At 38.0% G+C, this 12,500-nt stretch overlaps 1 protein-coding gene across 1 annotated transcript in view; it reads left to right on the top strand.

The window, feature by feature from the left end:
• The window catches only part of LOC119584361 (zwei Ig domain protein zig-8-like), a 138,802-nt gene that overhangs the window by 12,636 nt on the left and 113,666 nt on the right, over positions 1-12,500 (top strand). The gene's annotated exons all lie outside the window — the stretch shown is intronic.

Genomic DNA, 12,500 nt, shown 5'->3' with positions numbered 1-12,500 from the left:
GACTTTTGTGTGAGTTGATATGTGATGCACAATGAGGGGCGAGCATTCCACGCCACAAGTTCATTTTCACTTTTGTTATGTGTTGAAAGCTAATGCCATGTTGTTTTTGATGGGGTCGGTATGCGGGAGGTATGCGCAGTATTTCATGATGATTAGGGGTATGCTTATTAAACGCTGTCCTTTCTGTATTCTCATACAGTCGTGTGTGATAATGAAAATTTATATATATATATATTTATAATATTTTATATATATATATAATATATAATATATATTTTATATATATTTTATATGTATATATATCCTATAATATATAGTATATATATATGTGCATATACATATATTTATTATATATATTATATTAATATATATATATAAAATATATAATATATATATTATATATAATATAAAAATTTTTAAAATTCTAACGAAGAAAAATTGTACCCGTTGCCTTTTTATTCCCGCGAACTTTTTTTCAGGATATGAATGAACGTTTTTCCTGCGAGAAAAAAATAAGAAATAGACTTGCTTTTGAATATGCATCCTCTCTCCTCCCCTCTCTTCTCCTCTCTCTTTTCCCCTTTCCCCTCCTTCCTTTTTTTTTTCCCCCCCTTTTTCCTTCTTTTTTTTTTTTAAAAAACACGAACACACTTTCCATACCCCCATCCTCCCCCCCCCCCCCCCAAAAAAAAAAAAAAAGCGTTCTCGTTCAGGTATTTCGCAAACCGGTTTTAAAAGAGTTAGCATACAACGTTACCTCCTGGTTCTTCTGCCTCGACTTGCGTTCTGTGACGTTCGTGGAATATAGAAGGAATACAGGGTTTGGGTTTGCAGCGTCTGTGTATGTAACAGAGAGGGGAGGAGGTTAGTGTATTGGGAAGTGGTAAAGTGTGTTTGTGTGTGTGTGCGTGGTTTATTCCGTGAGAGTGTGTGTGTTTTGAGTGTGAGTGTGTTTGTTTTTGTGTGAGTGTGCTTTTTTCGTGTGAGTGTGTGCGTTTTTGTGTGTGAATGTGTGCATTTTTATGTTTGTGATGTGGGTATTTTCTTGGAGTGGTGTTTTTTGTGTGATGGGGTGTTTATGTGTGAGGTTGGTTTCGTGGGAGTGTGTGTTTGTTGTTTGGGGTGTGTGTTTAGTGTGAGTGGTGTGTTCGTGTAGGGGGGTGTTATCATGGAGTGTGTGGTTATCGTGGTTTTTGCGTGGGGTTTTTGTGTGTGTGGTTTTTGGTCCCGAATTTATTTTTCCCTTTTCTTACTATTTTTGCATTTCCTTTCAGATTCCCCCTACATATATCAAAAAAAAGGGGGGGGGGAAAATTTCCCCCCCCAAAAGGCCCCCTTTTTTTTTTTTTTGGGGGGGGGGTTTTTTAAAAAAAGGGGGGGGGGGGGTTTTTTTTTTTGGGGGCCCCCCCCCGGGCCCCGGGTTTCCCCCCCTCTTTTTTCCCCCCCCCCTTTTTTTCCCCCCCTTTCTCCTTTTTTCCCTTTTTTCTCTCTCCCTTTTCGCTCGCCCTTTTTTTCTCCCGTTCTCTTTTTCCTTTTTCTCCCTCCCTCTCTCTCTCTATCTCCCCTTCTTCCTCTCTCTCTCTCCCCCTTTTTCCCCCTTCCCCCTCTCCTCTCTCTCCTCTCTCCTCTCTCCCCTCTCTTTCCCTCCTTTTCTCCCTCTTTTCTCCCTTTTTCCTTTTTTCCTTTCTCTCTCTCTATCTCTCCTTTTCTCTATATCTCTCTCCCTCTCCCTCCCCACCCACCCAACCCCTCTCTCTCTCTATCTATCTATCTTTTTTTTCTTTCTTTTTCTCTCTCCCCCCTTTTTCTCTTCCCTCCACCCCCGCTTTTCCCCTCTCTCTCTCTCTCCTCTCTCTCTCTGTCTCCCCTCTCTTCTTCCTCTCCTCTCTTCTCCTCCTCCTCTCTCTCTCTCTCCCCCCTCTTTTCTCTCTCTCTTCTCCCGTTCTCTAAAAATTCATTGGCTAGCCTTTAGACTTCAACTTGGACGTTACATAACTTTACAATCAGTAGATTTTCTCACTTCGTCACGAATAAAGAACAGAGAAGAAATATAGAAAAAAGAAGGAAAGAAAGAAAAAACAGAAAGAAGTAATGAAAGAAAGGAAGAAAGGAAAAGAAGAGAAAGAAAGAAAGAAAGAAAGCAAAAAAGAGAAAGAAAAGAAAGAGAGAAAGAAAATCATCTTTTTGTCCATCCAGATGTCTTGCTTATTTTAAAAAAAACGTAAAACGCCATCTCTGTCTATTCTCTTTCGCTCTCTCCCCTCTTATCAATTTTATCCAATAATCCTGTCGAGGAAGAGAGAGTTCAGTGTTAATTCAATTTGCATTTTTTTTCTAAATTATTTATATATTTATTTATTTACCTTTATCATTATTATTATTAGCATCTTTTTTTTTGTTTAATTGTACTATGTCACTGGGAAGGTTTTCCTGTGCCTCTGAACACTGTAGGTCGGGGTCGAGTGGATCTGGAAAGGAAAGGGATTTGGGATTTTGAGTCTGTCGATATAGCCAGGAAAGGCAGGTCTACGTACTCTACACACACACACACACACGCACACACACACACAAACACAAACACACACACATACACGCACACACGCGCAAGCACGCACGTACGCACGCACGTACACATACACGCACACACACACACAAAAACACACGCACGCTCTCTCTCTCTCTCTCTCTCCTCCCACTCCATCCTCTCTTCCTACCTCTCCCTATCCTCTTTAGTTCTTTACCCATCCCTCTCTTCCTCGTCTTCCCTCTCTCTTTCACTCTTTCTCTTACATTCCATTTGCCTTTCCCTCCTTCCTTCCCTTCCACGCCCTCAACCTCTCTCTATCTCTCCCTTTTCTCCTTCCTCCCTCTTAAGCATCCCATCTTATCTTTCTCTCCATCCCTTTCTTCCCTCACCCCCCTCTCTCTCTCTCTCTCCTTTCCTCCTTCCCAGTCTTCCTCTTTCTCTCTCACCTTATCATTATCATAATTAGAGAGAAAGAGAGAGAGAGAGAGAAAGAGAGAGAGAGAGAGAGAGAGAGAGAGAGAGAAGAGAGAGAGAGAGAGAGAGAGAGAGAGAGAGAGAGAGAGAGAGAGAGGGGAGAGAGAGAGAGAGAGAGAGAGAGAGAGAGAGAGAGAGAGAGAGAGAAAGACAGAGGGAGAGACAGAGAAACAGAGTCAGACAGACAGACAGCCTCGAAAACGCAGCTCAGTAATTATAACCAAAATCAGGTAAATTTTAGACCAAAGAAAAAAGAAAGAGAAAAAAAAAACCAAAAGCTGTTGTTCGCAATCTAAGCTCTTCTCATTCGTATCATCTTGCATATTGAACATACTGCAATGCATGTCTTCTTGTTTGACCTCTCCGTTCGGTATATTTATTATTTATTATTATTATTAATTATATTATTATATTATTATTATATATTATTATATTGTTGTGTTTTTTATTGATCCTATATTTTACTGTATTGTTATCATCTTATATTTGTATATTATATTATTTATTGCATGTCTTATTATTATGATTCTTATTATTGTGTTATTATTTATTATTTATTATTATTATTGTTATTATTATTATTATTATTATTTTTTTTTTTTTTTTATTACTGTTACTGGTTTTGTTATTTTAATTAATTATTAGAATTTATCATTATCAATATTATCATTTTTGTCAGTGTTATCTGTATCGCAATTGGTGGTATTGCTTTTTTATATCATAATTATTGTCTTTATTATTATCTTTTTTCTCTTTTTGTCATTTTCCCCCTTTCTCCCAGTTTTTATCTGTTTTTATCAGTTTTTTCCTCTCCTCCTCCCTCTTCTTCCTGTCTTCTCTGTGTTCACCTCTCTTCCTTTCCACTGTTTCTGTTCCTCCTCCATTTCCTTTCTTTTTATCTCATCTTTCGTATGATTATCTTTTCGTATTTCTTCCTACAGTTTTTCTTTTCACTATCTCTCACCTTCCTTTCCCCTCTCTTTATCTTTCCCCTCAGTGTCTTTCTCCCCACTCCCTTCATCCTCCCATCCTCACCCAATTTCACCCACTTTCCCTTCACCCAGTTTCTCCCCCTCCCCCCCTTCCCCTTCCTTCATCTTCCCCCATCCCTCCAATTCTTCCCCTCCTTCTCTCCTCCCAGCGTTTCATCTCTCTCTCTCTCCCCTTTCCTCCCCCCTTCCCCTCCCAGCGCCTCCTCTCTCTCCCTTCCCCTCCCCCCCCCTTCCCCTCCCAGCGCCTCCTCTCTCTCCCTTCCCCTCCCCCCTCTCCCCTCCTCCCCCTCTCCCTTCCCACCCACTACTGACAGGGGGTCTTCCACGAGCTGTATTTATAGTCCGGAGGAACCGTTAAGGAGACAGCTGACTTATTTCGGCTTCTGCTGCGAAAATATAATACTAATAATTCACAAGCACCCTTTTCTCTCTCTTCCTGTTTTCCTTTCTTTCGTTTGCTCTGCCTCTTTCCTTCTTTTATTCTTGGAGAGAGAGAAAGAGAGAGAGAAAGATACAGGTATATAGTTGTAGATCGATAGATAGATGGACGTACAGATATAGATAGGTAGATGGATACATAAACAGACAGACCTACAAATTTAGACCGACAAATAGATAGATAGACGTACAGTCAAAAAGATAGATAGACATGGCGAAAGAGAGAAAGAGAAACAGACACACACAAAGAGAAACAGCTATCCACACAAACAAACACCAAACTCATTCACCCAAGAGGCCAGAATACGCGGAGAAAATTAAACAAGCAGCTCTCCTCTTTGGCGCAACAGAAGGAAAAACAGCCGAGGTGTTTTCGAAAGGTAGCCACCGCCATTAGTGAAAGTCTGACGCGAAATTGACACAGAGAACACGAGTGAAAATATATCTGACAGAATTTTCCAGCTGATGACGGAGACTCTGCAGCGTCGAAAGTGTCTGTCCCTTTAATGCTCTTTCTTTTGTGCAGGTTTTTTTGTTTTGTTCTCTTTTTTTGTTTTAGGGTGTCTATTTGTTTGTTTGTTTGACCGATTTCACTGATCTTTGTTTTTTCATTTCTTATTATTTATATATTTTTTTATATTGCTTCTTTTCTTTTTTGTTTTCTTTCTTTCTTTTTTTCTTTTTACTTTGTCTTTCCCCTCCTCCTTGTTTGCTTTTCTCTCCTAATACATGCAAGACAAATAGACAAACATACGTACATCCACCCACCCACCCCATCCCCCTATCCTCATCCCCCCCATCCTACCCACCCACCCATTTACCCACATACTCCACCCACCCATTCACCCACCCAACCCCCCCCCCCCCCCAGCCCTCAGCCCGCCCACCCACCCATCCAGAAACAGAAAAAGATCGAGACCTCCACATCTGCCTAATCACTCGCTCCCGCACCTGTCCTCCCGACGCGCAGGTGTGGCTCTCGACGCGTCGCGAAGAGTCTGTCGAGTGTTCTGGTATTTCTTTGGACTTGGAAATGGAGCGAAGGGTGTGGGGTGGGGTGCGTGTGCGTGCGTGCGTGCGTGTGCGTGTGTGTGTGTGTGTGTGTGCGTGTGTGTGCGCGTGCGTGCGTGTTTGTGTTTGTTTGTGTGTGGGCGTGTGTGTGTGTGTGGGCGTGTGTGTGTGTGTGTGTGTGTGTGTGTGTGTGTGTGGGTTGTGTGTGGTGTGTGTCTGTGTGTGGTGTGTGGCGTGTTTGGTGTGTGGTGTTGGTGTTGTGGTGTGTGGTGTGTGCGTGTGGGGGTGTGTTTGGGTGTGTGTGTGGTGGGGTTTTGGGGTGGGCGTGTGTACGTATTTCTCTCGCTGATGGTATTTCTAGTGTTCTGTTTGTTTGTTTTTGTTGTACTTAGTGGTGCTGCTTTTGTGGGGGATTTTTATATAAATTAGAAGAACTGATTTGTTAATATTCCCATGCGAAAAGGTATAAGTATTTATTTTTTAAAATTTTATATATATATTTCTTAAATTGTAATCCATTATCAATTATCATTATCAACATCATCATTATAAGTAGTTTTAAAACCCACCGCCATTATCTTTTAAAAATCTGCATCATAATGGAAATGACATCGCTGAAAGATTACCAGATATTACATAAAGGTTCGTGTTACATAATTATGTAAATGATCATGCAGTATGCAGCACAACGACCCGACAGCACTGTGAAGCACGCGGGCCCGAGGGTTATACAGAAAATATACCACAACATACTTTAATATATCATAATATGATGTTATGATAATAATAAGAAGAAAGGAAAAAGAAGCCAGATTATTATTTTTTATCATGTTCATTACTACTGTCGTGTGAGATTCATTAGAGGATTGATAATAAACAGTGGATTCATTACTGGTATTCAGTGTAAAGAAAATTTAGGAAAAAACATTATATAATCCAGGGATAAAAAAAATTAAAAATTTTAAGATCAATGAAAATAATAATAATAATAAAAATAATAATAATAATAAATGATAAAAATAATAGATAATAATAATAAAATTATTATTTTATTATTATTATTATTATATTATTAGATTATTATTTTTTATATTGACTTTATTACTAGGTTGTTAAAAAAAAAAAAACAACAAAACAAAACAACAATAATGATAAAATAAAAAAACGTTCTTTTTCACTTGATTTTATTTCCGGTCAAGAATAATTTTATCATCGTATTATGAAAAAAGATAATTTTTCCGAATGTAAAAAAAAATAGACAAGCAGAGTAGCACTGACACCGGCCCCTGACACACTGCTGGCCGATATACAAGGTGCTCTGCGTTACAGTATTTCTGCAGGATATATGCTCTTCGTTAGAGTACCATTTGCCTCTCGTGAGAGGAGAATCGCCTGCTGTTCTTTCCTTCCTGTGATGGAGTTGTGTGTATGTATGAATATAAATATATATATTAAATATATATATAATATATTAATAATATAATATATATATAATATAATATAATAAATAAATTAACTATTAATATATCATATATAATTATATATATTAATATAATAATATAATTAATATATATATATATATATATAAAATTATATATATGTATATATATATAATATATATATAATATATATATATATATTATATTATAATATATATATATATATATATATATATTCATTCATTCATTTATTCATTTATTTATATGTTATCTTTTAGATGTAGAATCATCATTGTTAATCTTTATCGTTATTGTTTACACTGTAATTTTCTATACTTTTTTCCCATCTATCACATGGCAGTTATCAGCATCATTTCCATCAGATTATGAAAAAATGACGATTTCTGTCTTTGTAAAAATGTTAGTCCATTATTTAGAAAGAACACTAGCGGAAAAGTTTCCCAGTGATAAGGTCCGTTAAGGGTCTCTTTACGGCACGCGCTGTAACTTTCCTGCTGGTGAAATGAGTTTATGTAAGTTAGTATACTTGGTGTTTACAATTTTTACGCGTATATTCCAAATTAAATCACATCAAGACTCCAAGTTAATATGTAATGGGTAATATTATTAGTGAATATACAGCTTGTGTTAAATATGTTTCTTTTATCATAAAATATTTGTCATATACAGTAATAATAAAAAAAAAAAAAAAACGGCATGCTATGACGGAAGCAATATCCAAAAGTATTCAAAATTTTTAAATTTTAAATAGTATGTTCCTAAAGGGTTCCCATTAGTATAAAAAGATCTTGTGGGTCACTATGATATTTCCACACTCGAAGTTCTAAGAAAGTTAAATAATGTAAATTTTTTATAGGCATCCACCTGTCTTTTCCTTTTCTCCCCTCTCTCCTTTTCTTTTCTCTCTCTCTCTCTCTCTCTCTCTCTCTCTCTCCTCTCTCCTTTTCTATATATTTTATATATAATAATATATATAATATATAATTTATAAAAAAATAATATTATATATATTTTATAATATATATATAATATATATATATATATATAATTTTATATTATTTATATAACACACCACACACACACATATATATAACATAATATATATATATAATATAATAATATATATAATATAATATAATAATACATACAACATACAATTTTATAATAATATATCTAAAAAATATAATATATAATTTTATATATATTATATATATATATATATAAATATATATTACAAACACAGGGAAAACATACACACAGAGAAACAGAAATACACATGCACAAAACCCCCACACACACACACAACCACACACACCCACACACACAACACACACCACACACACACACACCCCACACCAAAAAAACACACACACACACCCCCGCGCGGAACCACAAACACACACACACACACACACACACCACCAAACCCCTGCGCGCGAAACACACACACACACACACACACACGCCGCACGCACCACAATACCCACACAACACACACACAAACACTACACAAAACACAAAAACACACTCACTACACGCACGCACACACAAAACACACACACAAAAAACGGCATACATCACGCTCGCATTTACGACACACAGACAACATGCGCGCGAAGACACCAAAACAAGACAGACACCAACATACACCACCGACATGCGGGCGCGCAGAAGAAAAAGAGAGAGAGAGAGAGGAGAGAGAGAAGGGGGGAGGAGGGGGGAGAGAGAGAAAACGAGGAGAAAGAGAAGAGAGAGAGAGAGATGAAGGAAAAAAGGAGAGGACAGAAAGAGAGAGAGAGAGGAAATGGAGAGAGAGAGAGGAAACGGAGAGAGAGAGACAGGACACAGAGAGAGTGAGAGAGAGAGAAGAGAGGAGAAGAGAGAGAGAGAGAGAGAGAGAGAGGAGAAGAGAGAGAGAGGAGAAGAGGAGGAAGAGAGAGAGAGGAGAGAGGGGAGGGAGAGAGGGGAGAGAGAAGAGAGAGAGAGAAAGAGAGGAGAGAGGAGAGAGAGAGGAGAGAGAGAGGGGAGAGGGGAGGGGAGAGAGAGGGAGAGAGAAGAAGAAGACGAGAAGAGACGAAAGAGAGAAGAGAGAGAAGAGAAGAGAGAGGGAAGAAAGAGAAGGAGAAGAAGAGGAAGAGAGAGAGAGAGAGAGAGAGAGGGAAGAAGAAGAAGAAGGACAGAAGAAGGAGAGACGAGCCCGAGAGAGGGACACAAAGAGAGACAGAGAGAAGAGAGAGAGAGAGAGAGAGAGAGAGAGAGGGGAGAGAGAGAAAAGAGAGAAGAAGAGAAGAAAAAGACAGGAGAGAGCGAAAGGGACGAAAAGAGAACAGGGAGACAGAAGGGAGGACAAGGGGGGGAAAAACAAAAAGGAAGAGGGGAGAGAGAGACGAGAGGAGAAGAAGGGAGAGGAGAGGGGAAGGGGGAAAGAAAGAAGAAGAGGGAAGAGAGAGGAGGAAGAGAAAAGGGAGGAAGAGGAGAAAGGAAAAAGGGGAGGAAACAGGAAGGAAGAGACAGACAGGGGAAAACGGAGAAGAGAGGGAAGAGAAAATAGGGGAAAAAAAAAGGAAGTGTTTGGGGAAAAAGGGGGAATGGAGGAAAAAATAAAGAAGAGAGAAGAGAGAGAGAGAGAAGAGACCGAAGGGGGGAGAAAATAAAAAAGGAAGGAAAAAAAAAGGAAAAGAGAAAAAAAAAAAAAAACAAGAAAAATTAAAAAAAAAAGAAAAAAAAAAAAAGAAAAAAAGAGAAAGGAAATTTTAGATAAAATAGGATAAAGAAATTGTAAAGAAAAAATAAAAAAAAAGAATCCCCAAAAAAAAAGAAAAATTTAAAAAAAATTGAAAAAAAATTTTTTCCCCGGGAACAAAAACCCCCCTTTTTCCCTAAAAAAAAAAAGGGAATAAAATAAAATGGGTTTTAAAACCCCCCAAATTTTTCCGGGCCAATTTCTTTTTCTTTCTCCCTTTTCCTTTTTTCCTTTTCCCCTTTCCCCCTTATCCCCCCCCCCCTTTTTTTTTTTTTTATTTCCCCTTTTTTCTCTTTCCCTCTTTTTTTTCTTTTTTGTCTTTTTTTTTCTTTCTTTTTTTTTCTTTTTATTTTTTTTTTTTTTCGTTTTAAATGCCCTTCCCCCCCCCCCCACCCCCCCTTTTTTTCCCCCCCCCCCCCCCCCTCCCCTTTTTTCCTTTTTTTTCGAGAAGAGAAATATAGATAGATAGATAGATAGATAGATAGATAGATAGATAGATAGATAGATAGATATAGAGAGAGAGATGGAGAGAGAGAGAGAGCGAGAGAGAGAGAGAGAGAGAGAGAGAGACTGTCAGATAGAAATGAAAAGTAAAGAAAAAAAAGTAAACAGAGACAAACATAAAAAAACACACACCCAGCTAATCTCCTAAAAAAAAAAGAAAAAATAAATAAAAAATAGAATAAAATTTTCTCTTCCCCTTCCACTTCCTGTCCACATTCTATTTCTCCTCCTCCTCTTTCTTCTTCTTCTACTTCATCGAGACCTTAAATAACACAGCCGCCCATCTTATCGCACCCAAAGCCTAGTTGTCAATCGAAAGAAAGCTTGATAAAGAGGCACATGAGAATTTTCGAGGCGAGGCCGAGGGATTGCGTGGCTGCCAGATGTAGGTCGGGCTCAGCTGTCGGGGATTCGCGTCGTGAGTAGACATTATTGTCTTGGGATGAATCGAGGATGGGGCGTGGGTTAGGGTCGGGGTGGGGGTGCGTGGGGGGAGGGTTTGGGTGGAGGTGAGGGATTGGGGGATGAGTATTGTTGCTGTTATGTAGTTTTATATGTCTTTGTATGGGTGAGTGTCTGTCTGTCTGTTTGTTTCTGTATAATTTTGTTCGTTTGTCTGTTCTGTTCGTCTCGCTCTTTTTCTCTCTCTTTCTCTTCTCTCTCTCTCTCTCTCTCTCTCTCTCTCTCTCTCTCTCTCTCTCTCTCTCTCTCTCTCTCTCTCTCTCTCTCTCCTCTCTCTTCTCTCTCTCTCTCTCTCTCTCTCTCTCTCTCTCTCTCTCTCTCTCTCTCTCTCTTTCTCTCTCTCGCTTTCTCTCTCTCTCTCTCTCTCTCTCTCTCTCTCTCCTTCTCTCAATAGTGTTGATGATGATGATGATGGGAGTGATGTTAATAATGAACCCTAATAACAAGGAAGACAAAAGCAACCACAAAAAAATAAAATCACAACAACACCAACCACAGAAAACAAACTAAAAAAAAGTCCATATGCATATCTCCCACTTTTCCTTTCGGCTCCAAACCCCAACATCACCGCCTCCCCCCCCCCCTCCCCGCCATTCCCCCGGCACAGCATCAGGCAAAGGACCTCATTCATTACGGCAACAGTCGCTTCCTTTGGGTTTGCGTAGAGGCATTCCCTGTCCCTTCTGTGTAAACGGGATCACCTGATAGCCAGTGGCTGGGACGGAGGTTCTCTGTAGTGCTGCCTTTGGGATTCTTTCCTTATATATATATATATATATATATATATATATATATATATATATATATATATTAATATATAAATATATATATTTATTTTTTTTTTTTTTTTTTTTTTTTTTTTTTTTTTTTTTTTTTTTTTTTTTTTTTACGATAGATTCATGTTTGAGCCGCCGTGGTCACAGTATGGTACCTAATTGTAGTTTTCATGTTGTGATGCTCTTGGAGTGAGTACGTGGTAGGGTCCCCAGTTCCTTTCCACGGAGAGTGCCGGTGGTACCTTTTAGGTAATCATTCTCTCTATTTTAACCGGGCTTGGGACCAGCACTGACTTGGGCTGGCTTGGCCACCCAGTGGCTAGGTAGGCAATCGAGGTGAAGTTCCTTGCCAAGGGAACAACGCGCCGGCCGGTACTGAACCCCCGAACTCAGATTGCTGTCGTGCAGTTTTTTAAATCCCACGCTCTAACCCCTCGGCTATCGCGGGGTCAATTGTATATTAAAAAATATAAAATATAATAATATAATAATAATATATTATTATATATATATATATACATTAAAAAAAATATATATATATAAAATTTTTTAATAATATATTTAATCTATAATATAAATATTATACACCAAATATATATAATACACACACAAAAAATGTATAATACTTATTGGTGTGTATATATATATTACATACATATTTTAATATTATATATATTATTATATATAATAATATATATATATATATATTAAAAATATATAATATAAAATACATATATAATTTTAATATAATATATATATATATATTAATATATATATATATTTTATTAAAATAATAATGAATTTTATATATATATACACATACATATATACATTGTGGGACAGCTTAATGCCTGCACTGACGAACTCTTCGGCTGCAAGTCTACGGTGGCGTTCTTCCCACGGCGTCCTTAGGCGACTGGATCTGCAGCAGGTGTCGATACCCTCGGCAGGCTAATAAGCATATAAGCATGGGAAGCCAGCTGTGCTATCCCCAAGCTATTTGTGTTGCACTCTTTTATCAATAAAGAATCAAGTCGTAGTCTTTAAGGCTTACGCGATGGTCCACTGGTTAGAGCACTGGAATCTCACCCTTATGTTACCGAGTTCAAATTT

The sequence above is a fragment of the Penaeus monodon genome, chromosome 2, assembly GCF_015228065.2.
Source record: "Penaeus monodon isolate SGIC_2016 chromosome 2, NSTDA_Pmon_1, whole genome shotgun sequence".
Lineage (NCBI taxonomy): Eukaryota > Metazoa > Arthropoda > Malacostraca > Decapoda > Penaeidae > Penaeus > Penaeus monodon.
This window is presented reverse-complemented; position numbering and strand designations above follow the sequence as displayed.